The sequence below is a fragment of the Pan paniscus genome, chromosome 16 (assembly GCF_029289425.2).
Source record: "Pan paniscus chromosome 16, NHGRI_mPanPan1-v2.0_pri, whole genome shotgun sequence".
In the NCBI taxonomy this organism is placed as follows: Eukaryota; Metazoa; Chordata; class Mammalia; order Primates; family Hominidae; genus Pan; species Pan paniscus.
The window spans coordinates 34,619,780-34,634,847 of record NC_073265.2 but is presented as its reverse complement, the minus strand read 5'-3'; positions in this window follow the sequence as shown (position 1 = coordinate 34,634,847).

Here is a 15,068-nt window from a genome sequence, read left to right as displayed (position 1 = left end):
GATCCTCTGCATGCCAGTTCACAGTATATAGTAAGGTTCGCACTCCTATGATGATCTAATGCTGCTGATCTGACAGGAGGTGGAGCTCAGGTGGTAATGCTCGCTCAGTCCTGCTTCCCTCCTGCTGTGTGGCTTGGTTCCTAACAGGCTGTGGACTGGCAGCGGTCTGTGGCCCAAGGGTTGGGGACCTCTGCTCTACTCCCTCCTGATTGTAAGAGTTGATGCTATGTGTTAGTCATCTTTGATCTTTGATTCTACCTTCTTCCAGCAGGGGCTAGCATTGCTACTGGCTTGCTGTATGGTCTTGAGCAATTCATTTAACCTTTCTGAGCCTGATTCTTAAAATCTTTGAAATAGATTATTGTGAGATTAAGTGACATACTACAGGTTGAGCATTCCTAATCCAGAAATCCAAAATGCAAAATGCTCAGCATCAAAAATTTTCTGAGTGCTGACATGATGCTCAAAGGAAATGCTCATTACAGCATTTCAGATTTTGGATTTCTGAATTCAGATATTGAATCAGTTAAGTATAATGCAAATATTCCAAAATTCAAAAAAATGCAAAGTCCAAAACACTTCTGGTCCCAAGCACTTCAGATAAGGGATACTCAACCTGTATGATGTTCATTGTAATTATTATCACCTATCAGGATGTTATGAGATAATTTATAGAAATTTCTTTTGAAGGGTAAAAGCTCTATTGGCATGTAATGTAAGGCTCCACTAAACAGTAATAGCTACACAGATAGAGTACCAGGTACAGTTGTAAGTGTTTACAGTATGATCTCATTTAATCCTCCCAATAACCTTGGGAGGTTGGAACTATTTTTTTTTTTAATTTATAGTTGAGAGAACTGAGGCGCAAAATGTTAAGTAGCTTTCCCAAGTTCACACAGCTAGTAAGTGGCAGAGCTAGGATTCAAAACTAAGTGGCTTGGCTGGCTCCAAAGTTTCCACTCTGAACCACTACACTATGCTACGCTATAACCAAATCTGGCTTTGCAAACCACACCCACCAATTAATAGTTATGTGACCTTAGACAAGGCTTTAAAATTTTACACCTGATTTTAATCATTTGTAAAATGGAAATAAAACTAATACCTACCTCATAGGTTCATTTATCCAACAAATATTTCTTGAGCTCCTACCATTTGCTGTATGCTGGGAATACCACAATATCATGATAACTAAATTCATGTAATGCACTTGGCTACTGCCAGGCACATATTAAGTGGTCAATGTTAATTATTATTTTAATTAATAGTAATAAGCCATTGACCTCTCTGAGACATATTTCCCATTACTTGGCTAGAGATTGTTCTATGTCATCACCATATAGCTGTTTTCTACTGATCCCCTAATTGTATTTTAAATTTTCAAATTGTATTTGAAAAACAAGAAAACAGTAATACAAGTATCTTCCAGGGCTCAACAGAGTGGCTACTTTGAAGTGGATCTGATACATAGTAAAGGCTAGGCAGGCATACAAAATATGCTTACTGCAAAGGAACATGAAGTACATTTGGTGAATGTGAAGATATGAAGATGATCAAATATAATGCTTTTAGGAAATGTATGGTGAGATCATCTTGGGAAACAAAGATGTGGCCCCACATTACATCCCTGGTGATACATTAAAAACCCAGCATCCTACTTCTCAGAATCTATCTAGGAATGAATGGCTTGTGGTGGGTGCTCTTCTATGCTGTGCTTTGGTGCTCTCAGGATTCATCCTGTGTTTACCTACCCCACATTCTGTGAGAGCCAGAAGTAATTTGCTAGGTTACATAGAGACTTTATCTCTGTAGACTGCTGGTAATCAAATGAGATGATATGTATGAAATCATTTTGAAACATTACACACACACACGCACGCACGCGCACGTGCATACACATGCAGAAAGTTTTCCACAAGAGTGTTGTAGTCACGTAGAGAGAATGCTCACTGTAGGAACCAGATATGGAAAGTACTTTCTTCCTCATTTCTAAGCTTGCTCTCAGCATCTTTTTCTTCCTTTCTGTCACCAAGTTTGCCTTCCTGTCCTGACTAGTTCCCCTTCTGCCCATTTCAGTTCCTAATAACAACAGTAGCTAACATGTGAGTGGTTATTTTAAGTGCTTTACATGTATTAATTCGTTTAATCATAACTCTATGAGTTACATGCTATTATTATCCTTATTATATTTGAGAAAGCTGAGGTACAGACAGGTTAAGTCACTTACACAAGCTCATACAGCTTAAATTGTAGGGTCAGGCTTTAAAGCTGGGTAGTTTGGTTCCAGAGCCCACACTCTTTATTATGATGCTATACTGTGTTTTACTCTGCCATAGGGCCTGCCACTGTCTGAGGTACACATCTGCCAACCTAAAATCTTTTGTATCCTTTTATTTTTTGTGTTTTTTTTTTCTTTAGCAGAAGAACTTGAAAATTTTTTAGGCAGCAATTGGCAGTTTTTCTCTTTGCCTTCTACAATTCAATCAATGAAGCCAGAATCACTTTTTCCTAACACCAACTCTAATATAAATTTGTTACTCAGTTATGAGAAATGCAGAATCTTACCAAGTGGTATAATTCATGCCACAAACTTTGATCTTTAGTAATTGTCTGGAGCAATAATTCTGCACAGTGTTAACTAAACCACTGGCTAGCTTATAAACACAAACAAATCTATTCAAGAAATGAAGTCAAAATCTCAGCTATTTTTCCTCTGCTGATTACTTGGTGTAAGATAACATTCAAGCTGCTACTTGCTCAACGGTTAGGCACAAAGTTGGCAAAATCAGCTCTCTTCATGGCATTATAAAAAGAGATGAGCATTGTTTTTGTTGTTGTTGTTGTTTTTTGAGATAGAGTCTCGCTCCGTCACCCAGGTTAGAGTGCAATGGCACGATCTTGGCTCAATGCAACCTCCGCCTCCCGGGTTCAAGTAATTCTCCTGACTCAGCCTCTAGAGTAGCTGGGATTACAGGCATGTGCCACCATGCCCAGCTTTTTTTTTTTTTTTTTTTGTATTTTTAGTAGAGACGGGGTTTCACCGTGTTGGCCAGGCTGGTCTCAAACTTCTGACCTCAGATAATCCACCTGCCTTGGCCTCCCAAAGTGCTGGGATTACAGGCGTGAGCCACTGCTCCCAGCCAACGTTGTTTTGAAACGTATACAAAATACCTTTCTAAGGTATTAGAATAGAATGGTGAGAAACTAGGACTTCAACAGAACCTTGAGGTTAACTAGTTTGTACAAGTAGGCGTGGAGAGATTAAGTGACTTGCTCAAGGTTATCCAAGTAGTTAATGGTCAAGCAGTGATCTCCAGGTCAATTCTGATCTCCACATCTGCATGCATGGTGCACTTCCCTGAGCACTGCACTTCTGACTGGAACTGTCTCAGACAGGCTGTGTGGTCATCCATACAGTGATGTAAAAGACTTCTCATAGTTGAAAGACCTTTATTAGTTGCCCTAATAAAGGCACTGTATTTCACTGAGGAATCATATACTTCATTTTATATTTAAATAAGTAGATTCTGTGTATCATATCAGCTTAATTTGAAAGGGCTAAGGGGTTGGCTACTATGGCTTAAATCCTAAAGGACAGACTTCTGCTTATGAGAAAATAGTAGCAGAAACAATGTTATAAAATGTGCATTGATGCTGTCCTAAAATCCTCAAGTGCAATTTTGGGGTAAGAAGCCTCAAGTTCTAGAAGTAGACCTTCTCTCCACACAACTGATGATAATACTAGCTTATTGTCATTTTGATGTGATCTGGATACCTCCTTTCACTGAATCAAAGGAACTATAGCATCAAAGGTCATTTAAGGAAAATAACTTTCATTCCTTTCTTTGGTTTCTATTAGAGGAATGTGTTTTTAATTTTTGTTACCTAGCTCCTTCTTTTTGTAATATTCGACTGTACTTAAAAAACAATCCATGTCTAAAATATTTTGCAGCATGAGAGAAAAGCTCCAACTGCCTTAGGAACTCACCAGCCCTGTCAACAGCCAGACCACAATATTTGGTGTGTGGGATTCCCTAAGTCCTTGCTCAGCATGTGAGCATGGGTATCACGTGGGAGGTTGTTAGAAATGCAGAATCTTGGCTGGGCACAGAGGCTTATGCCTGTAATCCCAGCACTTTGGGAGGCTGTGGCAGGCGGATCGCTTGAGCCCAGGAGTTTGAGACCAGCCTGACCAACATGGCAAAGCCCTGTCTCCACTAAAAATGCAAAAATTAGATGGGTGTGTGCCTGTAGTCCCAGCTATTCGGGAGGCAGGGGCACAAGAATTGCTTGAACCCGGGAGGTGGAGGTTGCAGTGAGCTGAGATCACGCCACTGCACTCCATCCTGGGCAACAGTGTGAGACTCTGTCTCAAAAAAAAAAAAAAAGAAAGAAAAAGAAAAAGAAAAAAGAAAAAAAGAAATGCAAAATCTTAGGCCTGAATCAAAATTTGCCTTTTAACAAGCTCCCCAAGTGATTCCTATGTGCATCCCTGGATGCCTTCGTAAGAATACCTATTGCTTCTTTCTAGTCTAGAAGTGAGGCTGAGACTTTCTGTACCCCTACTCCAAGATACAAACCTTAAGTTAAAAACAAGAAGTCAGCCTGAGCAACATGGCAAAAACCCATCTCTGCAAAAAATACACAAATTACCTGGGCATGGTGGCATGCACCTGTTGTCCCAGCTATTCAGGTGGCTGAGGTGGGAGGATCACTTCAGCCTGGGAGGTGGAGCTTGCAGTGAGCCCAGATTGTGCCACTGCACTCCAGCCTGGGCAACAGAGCAAGACCTTGTCTAAAAAACAAAACAAAACAAAAAACCCTGCAAAAACAAGAAGTCTTTGATTATTTGGGGGCATAGCTTCATTAATTTTGTTGGATAGTTATCAAACCATAGAAACTTGGATCGGAAGAAACCTTAGAGGTCATCAAGTTCAACCGTCATCACTGCTGTGAATTTCAGTATAATGACCAATTTTTGTAAAAAGGTTAAATTGTGTTCAGGATATTCTGTTCAAGAAGATAAAAAGTATTTAATTCATCTTAGAAAGGCAGCCATACAAATGGGAGAAGTTTATATATTTTAAAACTTTTAGTGTTAAAGGAAAAAGCTTCAGTTATCTGGAAAGTTTATTGATATGAAATGTCTTGGCCATGATGATATCCCCTAAGGAGGGCTTTATCTTTTAAACTCATATTCCAACTATTTTATATCTGCCAAACGTTACTGTCTTACACAATTATAACTTTAACTTCCCCCAACTAAGAAAATTATTACTTATCAAACTAAATTTTCCATAAGGAGAGGAAAAGAGATAAATCTTCCTTGCAGAAGAATTCCAAGCAATATATGTATGTAAACCCCTCTTCCTTTCCAGGGAGTTGGTCTCGGAGACTCAATTCTAAAGAATCAAGTATGAAAAGGAAAAAACACCAACCAACTTTACAGAGGAAAAACCCAGCAGACACTACCTTAAGCAAATGACAGGGTTAATACCATCAGTGATATGAGAATATTACATACTACCTGATATGATACGATGAAAAGGGCACTTCATCTCGGTAGTATTCTTTCCAGAACTCCATAATGCCAGGCCAATCATGAGAAATACATAAACCCAGTTCAAAGCATAGACTACAAAATATCTGATTAGTTTTCCTCAAAACTGACGAAGTCCTGAAAAACCAAAGAAAGACTAAGATACTGTCACACAGCAGAGGCAATCACAGAAGACATTACAACGAAATATAGTGTGGTATCCTGGATTGGATATTGGAACAGAAAAAGAATGTTAGTGGAAAAACTGGTAAGATCCAAGTAAAGTCTGGAGTTTAGTTAATAATGATTTACAGTGTTGGTAGCTTAGTTTTAGCAAATGTATCTTAGCTGTGGAAGACAATAACGGGGTAAACCAAAACAGGGCGATGGGTGTACAGGAACTCTGTACTATCTTTGTAACTTTTCTATAAATCCAAAAACAGAGAGAAAACAAAATTTCCCACAAACTCATGAAAATTATTTTAACATATTAAAGTACAGACAGACTTCCACAAGTTTAGAAGGCCGACTTGTGCAGAATACCTACTTACAATATCCACACTTAATCAGTCTGGTATAGTACCTCACGCCTGTAATCTCAGCACTCTGGGGGGCTGACTGAGGCAGGAGGAGCACTTGAGCCCAGGAGTTCAAGACCAGCCTGGGCAACATAGCAAGATTCTGTCTTTAATTTTTAAAAAATTAATATAATCACACTTAAAGCCCTTCTTGAGACCTATAGCACCATTTTGCTAGACTTGGAAGTTTAAGGTTTTCAGATTTGAATTCCCAGAGTATAAAATCAAAGTCTGTTTTCCAAAAGTTCACTTAACTCTTGAAAAAAGAATTGCACTGAGAATTTATCTCAGCAGAGTGTGGTGAATTTGGATGAATCATTTAGCCTTGGGCCATGAGGTTATCCCAACTGTAAAATAAGATCCCTCTTAGTTTTAAAATTCTGTAAATATGCCTCTCTCAAACATTGTAAATATTGTTTTAAAGTGAGGTACAAATTCCAAGGGAAAAAATAAAACTTTGACTAGGCAATTGATTCCACAAACATTTATTAAGTGATAATCACTGTGCTAAGTACAGGAGCTGTAGCCCTTGCTCTCCAGAGGTCTGGCGAAAGAGATATGTAAACAAGCTGTTGCAGCCATGTATAAGTGCTCTAAAAAAAGTATTAACAAGGTGTGCTGTGGTACACAGGAAGAAGTTGCTTCATTCTTCTGGAGATGTTACAGAAGCTTTGGACATAAAAAAAAAAAAAAACAGGAATACCATGAAATAGTACTGTTTGATCTAATCAGAGTCAATGAGGGATTAGTCCTATGCTAGTAAACATTTATCTTCATTGGCTGTTTGTAAATATCGGGGAATTACTGGATTTTCCCAGTGCTAAATTGGCTGCAGAGTCAGAAATTTGGTTGCTACAGAATTGTGCCAGAAAAGCACAAGTATCTCAAGTTGCAGATGCATTCTCTTGGGAATGTCTGAAATCTGTCCCCTGAAATGATTTAATTGCTGTCACATGAACAACATAACTTTCCAGAAAAGGCAGTGTGTTGGCTGACATAGTCTGTCATTACTAAATCAAGCCTTCATAAAAACCTCATGCCTCACAGGTCATTCCATTTCCATCTTATAGCTGAATATTTCTAGTTTAGCCTTTGCAATATATAGTCTTATATGGTCTTCGTATTCAGTTTTGCTTTTAAATTCTGAATAGCATGGTAAACAGTAATTTAGAGTTCCTAAGCAAAAGTTCAATATTGGACCCTACTTTGATTCTAAGCTTGCAAATTCTGAATAATTCTATTTGAACAGACCTTTCTTTAGCAGGGAGAACGTGACTATGGAGGACGTTTTGTCACTTAAATGACCATAAGTGGAGGAGATGAGTGCTTCCTCCTGGGATGTTGCCCAAGACAAGTAAGAATATTCGAGAGGGATGCAGAAAACTGGCGAATGTTACTTCTCCAATTCCCAGGGCCCAGCTAGAGAAGTGCCTTTTGCTGGGAATGATAATTCTGGAAAATTCCCTACCAGCAACAAGCGAGACAGACAGGAGCGAAATAGCAAGCACAGACTGAGAACTGGGCAAAGTGCACAACAGAGAGATAGGCAGAAGTGTCTTCCCACGCTAATCTCCCTGTTCTGCCAGATCACAGCGTGTATGGACATGAGAGGAGCCAGGTGGCTGTGGGAGGTTTTCTCCCAGAGCAGTATCTACAGTTTTCTTAGGGCAGAGCTGCAAGGGAAAATATCTGTGACAACAAGAGTTGTTTCTAAGCAGACACAGGGCCTTCTGCTTCTAAAAATAATAGTGATTAGGGTTTTTTTCTGATTATAAATGTAGCAAAGTCTCATAGAGAAAGGTATACAAATTGCAGAAAAGCAGAAAGAAGAATATAAAGGTTACCCATTACATCTCCACGCAAAGATTGTCACTATTTAAATTTTGGTAAATTTCTTTCCAGAATTTTATGTGCATACATATGTTCAACATGGTTCAGAGAATACTGTACATACAATTTCATATTCGGTTATTTTTCAGTTAATATTGTGAGGAAGCCAGAGATCACTTCCAACCCCTCTTTTAGCTCTTAGTGGGCTTTTTAGCTGGATGTAGAGGCCAAATTGAGAGCAGGCAGATTAACAAGAGAAAAGCGTACAAATTTTATTAGTTTTACATGTACATAAGGATCTCCACAGGAAAGTGAAGTGTGAAGAAGTAGTCAAAGCAAGATGCTTTTATACTTTTTTAGACAAGGAACAATAAATTTGAGTAGAAATGACAGGACAAAGACAATCTGGCTAGGGACAGTGAATTTTCTAGAGGAGTCACTAGGAGATACATGGTGGGGTATAAAACTGGTGAAAGATAAGAGTTACTTCATTAAGTATGTTTGTTTAGGTCCATTGTCAACTGCAATTCCAAGTCTCTGGTGATAAGAGCTGTTTTCTCGCCCTAGTATGGAGAGGGTACTCCTCCCAGAGAAATCTTTATTGCTTACTATATACAGAGAGACAGGTCAGCTTCCTTTTTCTAAGACTAAATTTTCTCTAATGTTTTCAACTCAAAATAATATGTCAACCTGACATATTTTAAAATGACACATCCTCCACATCCTAGCTTATTAAAAGAAAAACTCTCTTTAAACATTATTTAGTGGTGCATGTTCATCTTATGATGAAATTTATTTATTATAAATCCTGAATTTATTCATTCACTTAAGAAATATTAAGAAAAATGTATTTATTCATCTAAGACCCAAGCATTTTGCCAAATGCTGAATGTGTAATAATTTCCTTAACCATTCTTTAATTGTTGTTGGTCATTCAATCTGTTTCTTATAGCATTTTTTTGAGGCTTTAGACAAAAAGTGTAAATAGAGAATCAGCTTGGAGAAGATGTTTGAAAAAGTACTGGGAAAGGAATTTAGGCTACAAGAATGAGATGAGGGAGAAGGTCCAGTGACAGCTGCCTTCTTACCACTAAGGTGCCCCAAAAGTATTTCCTGCAATACCAGGGATTGTTTATGGACAGTGGCATCTTCGTGGCACCAATATCATGTAACATAATGATAGAGATTCACTAACTTCTGCATCATTTCTGGAATTAGCCAATATGACTTCCTCACTTTTGGGCACTGTCTAGATACGCACTGTCTGACTAGCACAACCAGTGCTAGAGGCTGTTGGGTTAAGAAAGGGAAAGGTCGGCTCACACCTGTAATCTCATTTCTTTGGGAGACTGAGGCAGGAAGATCATGGGAACCCAGGAGTTTGAGACCAGCCTAGGCAACATAGTATGACCCCATCTCTACAAAAAAATGTAAACATTAGCCAGGCAGTGATGCATATCTGTAGTCCCTGGTACTTGGGAGTTTGAGGTGGGAGGATTGCTTGAGCCTGGGAGGTCAAGGCTGCAGTGAGCTATGATCGCACCACTGCACTCCAACCAGGATGACAGAGGGAGACTCTGTCTCAAAAAACAAAGGAGGGGTGGGGAAGTGTCAATTTAGGGGAAATGTAAGGCACAGCTTTCTCAGTGGCGTGAGTGGAGCTATTTTAGCTACCACTAAAAGTCCGAGGGTTGTAATTAAGTCATGATGAACATACATTGTATTTCCAGAACCATCCCAATGGGACAGACCCTTCTAAGGCACTTTCCCCTTCCTGCTGTCCCTTCTTTGACTACAGTGCAGGGAGCAACAGCTACCCCTATGCTAAAATACCTTCTCTTGCCTCTGTAGAGTTCCCAACAGAGATCTAAGCTATACCTGAGCTTGTTTAGAGGCCTTATACTAGTTCTGGACTTTCTGTCTCTTTAGCATTCAGCTCTAACTGACCCACATAAGTTCAGTTTGTCAAAGACTCATTACCATGCAGTCTTTATGGGTATAGCATTATCCTAAGAAGGACAGTTATAAATAACTCCCAGAAAAAACACTCAGAGATATCTTGAAATATCAAGATGGCAGCATGCGACACAATATGCAGCTTACAGGAGAGTGTTGAACACTGAAAGTAGTTGGACTACATGTATGCACCCTGCATCATGCAGTAGCTATTCTCCTGAGAATCTGAGAAAATCAAGTGTCCTAGAAGTTAAGGGCTCAGGCTTTTGAGTCTTAGAGGCCTGGATTTGAATTTTGGCTCTATTAGCCACTTGGCCACTGTTTCACTTAGGACAATTTGTTTAATCCTGTAGGGCTCGGTTTCTTCATCTTTGAAACAAAAATATTATAAGAATACCTCATAGATGACTAAATGAAATAACATGTGAAGCTCTTATCTGGCACACAGTAAGTGCTCAGTAAATAGTAGTTATTATTATTAGAGTAGAAATGATTTTAAAATTAATTGAAGCTGGCCGGGCATGGTGGCTCATGCCTGTAATCCCAGCACTTTGGGAAGCTGAGGCGGGCAGATCGTGAGGTCAGGAGTTCGAGACCAGCCTGGCCAATATGGTGAAACCCCATCTCTACTAAAAATACAAAAATTAGCCGGAAATCGCTTTAACCCGGGAGGCGGAGGTTGCAGTGAGCTGAGATCATGCCACTGCACTCCAGCCTGGGCAACAGAGTGAGACTACATTAAATTAAAAAAAAAAAAGCAGCAATTTGGCAAATGGGTTGGCCTTTGCCTTTAAGTTTAGTCAGAACCTTAAGAAAGAGAATGGTGTTTACTGTTTTTAAATTCCAGAAGGGTATTTGAAGACTAAAGTAAAAAAAAGAAGAAGATCCCTTGGAGCAGACTTCAAATGTTTCTTCCTCAGTTTTCTTAAAGCTGTATCAGTTTCAGTGCTAACCTAAGCTGAGATTATTTTAAATACTTGGAGAAAGCTGGCATTTAATTTAGCTGGAGCTAGTGTTTTGCAGTTGTCTTCCAATGAAAGAATCTACCTCATTGGGAGATGTTGAGCAGTAATAACACAGCTGTTCAAAACTAGTAAAAATCCTAAAATGATTCGTAAGGGACAGTGCAGAGGCTGCCTTCACAAGATTTTGTAACTCACTTGAAATCAAAGACTGCAAAGTACCAAAAAGGGAGCTCTGGTTATTCTAGCCTGGGCCATCAGAGTGGCATTGAACAATTGATTAAGGACTCTGGCTGTGTCAGGCACTGTGCTAGGGATATACTGGTGGGTAAAACAGACTCCCTGTCTTTAAGGAGCCAACAGCCATATAAGCAGGCAATTCCAGGGAACACAGGCTATTGTGGGATCAGGCCAGTCCCACAGCATTTCAGATTTAGAAAGTAAATTCCATCAGTTTACCTGGAATCGACTAGGTAGGCAGGAAAAAGAGAACATTAAGAAGGGAAACATAATTAGGAAGCAAGAACTGAGCTAGAACTCACCACACTCTGAGGGATAAGCTAGAATGTTTATTATTATTATTATTATTACTAATATTTTTGAGACAGAGTTTCTCTCCTGTTGCCCAGGCTGGAGTGCAGTGGTATGATCTCGGCTCAGGGCAACCTCCACCTCCTGGGTTCAAGCAATTCTCCTGCCTCAGCCTCCAGAGTAGCTGGGATTACAGGTGTGCACCAACACGCCTGGCTAATTTTTGTATTTTTAGTAGAGACGGGGTTTTGCCATATTTGCCAGGCTGGTCTCAGATGGGTTCAAGCAATTCTCCTGCCTCAACCTCCCGAGTAGCTGGGATTACAGGTGTGCACCAACACACCTGGCTAATTTTTGTATTTTTAGTAGAGATGGGGTTTTGCCATGTTTGCCAGGCTGGTCTCAAACTTCTGACCTCAGGTGATCCACCCACCTCAGCCTCCCAGAGTGCTGAGATTACAGGTGTGAACCACCACACCCAGCAGAATACTGATTTAATACTTTACAATGAGATCTTCATCTTTCCAGCTATCAGATCACTTGTGCTCAGCCTGCAGGGTAACTCCCCTATGCCAAGGTTCCCAGGGATGAGCTTGGTGAGCTCACAAGTTAGAGGAAGTGAATAGTTCTGAGGGATATTTCATAAAAACCCACAGAATTATTTTTGTCCTCAATAGATTTAACCTTTCCAGAGGCCAGAATATTCTGATTCCATCCTTAGGTAGATCTGGATGAACAGACTCCGATAGGTTGGCCACTCAGCCTTCCTTTTTAAAAACTCCATGTTGATAATCACACCTCTGCAAATGCAGTCTTTTAAATATGTTTTTTGTTTATTAGGTAATTCACTCACGTGTTCAAAGTTCAAAGGTACAATAAGGCTTACAGTGGAAAATCTCTCTCATTCCTGTTTCCTAGCCATCCAGGTCCCCTCCCCAGGGACAACTTAGGTTATCAGTATCTGTGTATCCTTCCAAATATATTTTATTGATGCAGCCCAAATAATATTTTCTAAAAAAATTGCAGCTTTATTTACATTCCAGGCATGAGAATATACTTTAGTCACCTTGTTTGAACTTGAGTAATACATTATTGTTTCTAATTTACTTTGAGAGATATCCTTCCCCTAAACTGTAGGTACAAATGTCTCTTAGAATAGGTGACTTCTGTAGATAGCTAATCTCATCCAGTGTATCTGTGTGTATATGTGTGTGCTTAACCAATTTCACAGAGTATCTGTATTCTTAAGTTCTAGGAACACCTTCCTCTGTACTTGTTTATGCCCTATGTACAGATTCTGAAGTCAACCATGATATAGAAATAATAAATTCTTACAACGGGCTCTTTTGTTGTTTATTTTGTTAATCCAATGACTTTACTTGCTTTTTTATTTTAATTTCAAGACACATTTCAAAAACTCTGTGCTTTGTTGGTTGGAACTAGGGAGAGTTGGGCATATCTCGAAAGCAACAGTGATGAGGAAGAATTGAAAAGCTGAATTTTTGCCGTGCTTCTGGTATGTTTTCTATTCCCTGTCCTTTTAGACCCCTTTATACACACACTATCCTAAATTATGCCTTTAAGTTAAGCTACAAAGATGAACTACTATTAGACTTGAATATGCATAACGACTAGGTATGAGACCACCAAGATCCTAAAATTATTGGTTCAATCAAAGTATTTAATGGTATCTACTGCCAATAGGGGAAGGCAAGACAAGACTTCACAGTCTATTCCATTTCTTCTGAATAAGGCAGCAACTAAAGACCACGGAGTTGCCAACTATCACTATATAGATACTTTGCAGAGTTGGCCCAGTATTAGACAAACAATCTAATATGGAAAGCTTGTACTTTAAATTGATGAGGTCACTCTAGAAATTGTTACCAAATTTTTTCAAAAACAGAACATAAAAGAGAATGAAAAAATATAATTGTGGTGAATGAATAAAAGTGTGGTATAAAAGGGGAAAAAGGACAAAGAATGAAAGTAAATCAGAGGCATGGCAAAAAGGAGGAGTGAGTGCTTTGATTTGCTTTTATAACAGTAGGACTGGTTTGGGTGGCGCTATCCACACACTTTCTGCTGGATCCCAGGAGATAAGGGTATGCTCTTTGGCTATGAGTTTTTCATTATGTAAAACTTAACAACATCGTAAACTTCATTATTACCAGACACTCCCAATTCTTACATCTGCAAAATTAAAATAGTGCTTTTAATGGGTGGCAAGAGGGTGTCCTCCAATCTCAAGCAGAAATGGTATAGTAATCTCAAGGGCTTGTTATGTGTACTTACTGTACTCTTCAATTCTTTTCAGGAGAAGCACATCTCTGGCTGCCCTCAGTACACTAAGAGAATCAGACCTCAGAGGTGGCTGCATTTTATTGTTGGGAGTAAGTAGTTTTTAAATTTTGAGAAATGTTAGAGATTTCCCAAAACCTCACTAGAAGTATGAAGCCTTGATTAGAAAGATAAAGGGATTTGGTTCCAGGTCACACAGCAAATTAAGTGGCAGAATTAAGTTATTAACCTAGACTTACTCCTTTCACCATATTATGGCATTTGGGGGCCTCCTTATTGCTAGAGTAGTAACACATTACCTCATATAGCTTTTTTTTTTTTTTTTCCCCAGATGGAGTCTTGCTCTGTCGCCCAGGCTGGAGTGTAGTGGCTCGATCTCAGCTCAGTAGCTGGGAATACAGGCACCCACCACCATGCCCGGCTTTTTTTTTTTTTTTTTTTTTTGAGACGGAGTCTAGCTCTGTCGCCCAGGCTGGAGTGCAGTGGCGCCATCTCGGCTCACTGCAAGCTCCGCCTCCCGGGTTCACGCCATTCTCCTGCCTCAGCCTCCCGAGTAGCTGGGACTACAGGCGCCCGCCACCACGCCCGGCTAATTTTTTTTTGTATTTTTAGTAGAGACGGGGTTTCACCATGTTAGCCAGGATGGTCTTGATCTCCTGACCTCGTGATCCGCCCGCCTCGGCCTCCCAAAGTGCTGGGATTACAAGCATGAGCCACCGCGCCCGACCTAGTTTTTGTATTTTTAGTAGACAGGGTTTCATCATGTTGACCAGGATAGTCTCAAACTCCTGACCTCAGGCAATCCGCCAGCCTCGGCCTTCCCAATTGCTGGGATTACAGGCATGAGCCACTGCACCCGGACTTATACAGCTCTAATGCCACGCATCAAGTTCTGCATGTACAATCTCTCATTTTGGCCTCTCAGCAACCCCCCATGTGCTAGGGACAGTAAATTCTATTGTTCTCACTTTGCAGATAAGAAGACTGCAATTCAGGAAGACATATAGTAGTCTATAAGTGATTCAGGACTGGAACTCAGTTATCCTAATTCCCTCTCGGAGGCTCTTTCCACCATGCCATCTGCTCGTCTGGTGCTTTCCATCCATGAACTCTGGAAAACATGCTTGAGATACCAAAATTGAAAAGACAGCTCATCAAAAATGAATAGTTATAATTCTTTAAGTACAAAAATGAAATACTCAAATCTCTTGCCCCCTCTCCTGCTAGGAGCATAAATGTTAACCTGAGTTCTCTAGCTTTGTACAAATCCACAGCAATTAAGACTGCACTGTGAGGGAAAATACTTTTCTAAAAAAGAATCCTGATCAAGTTGAAACAAAAATTTTAAAACATGAAATGGAAGGAACGAAA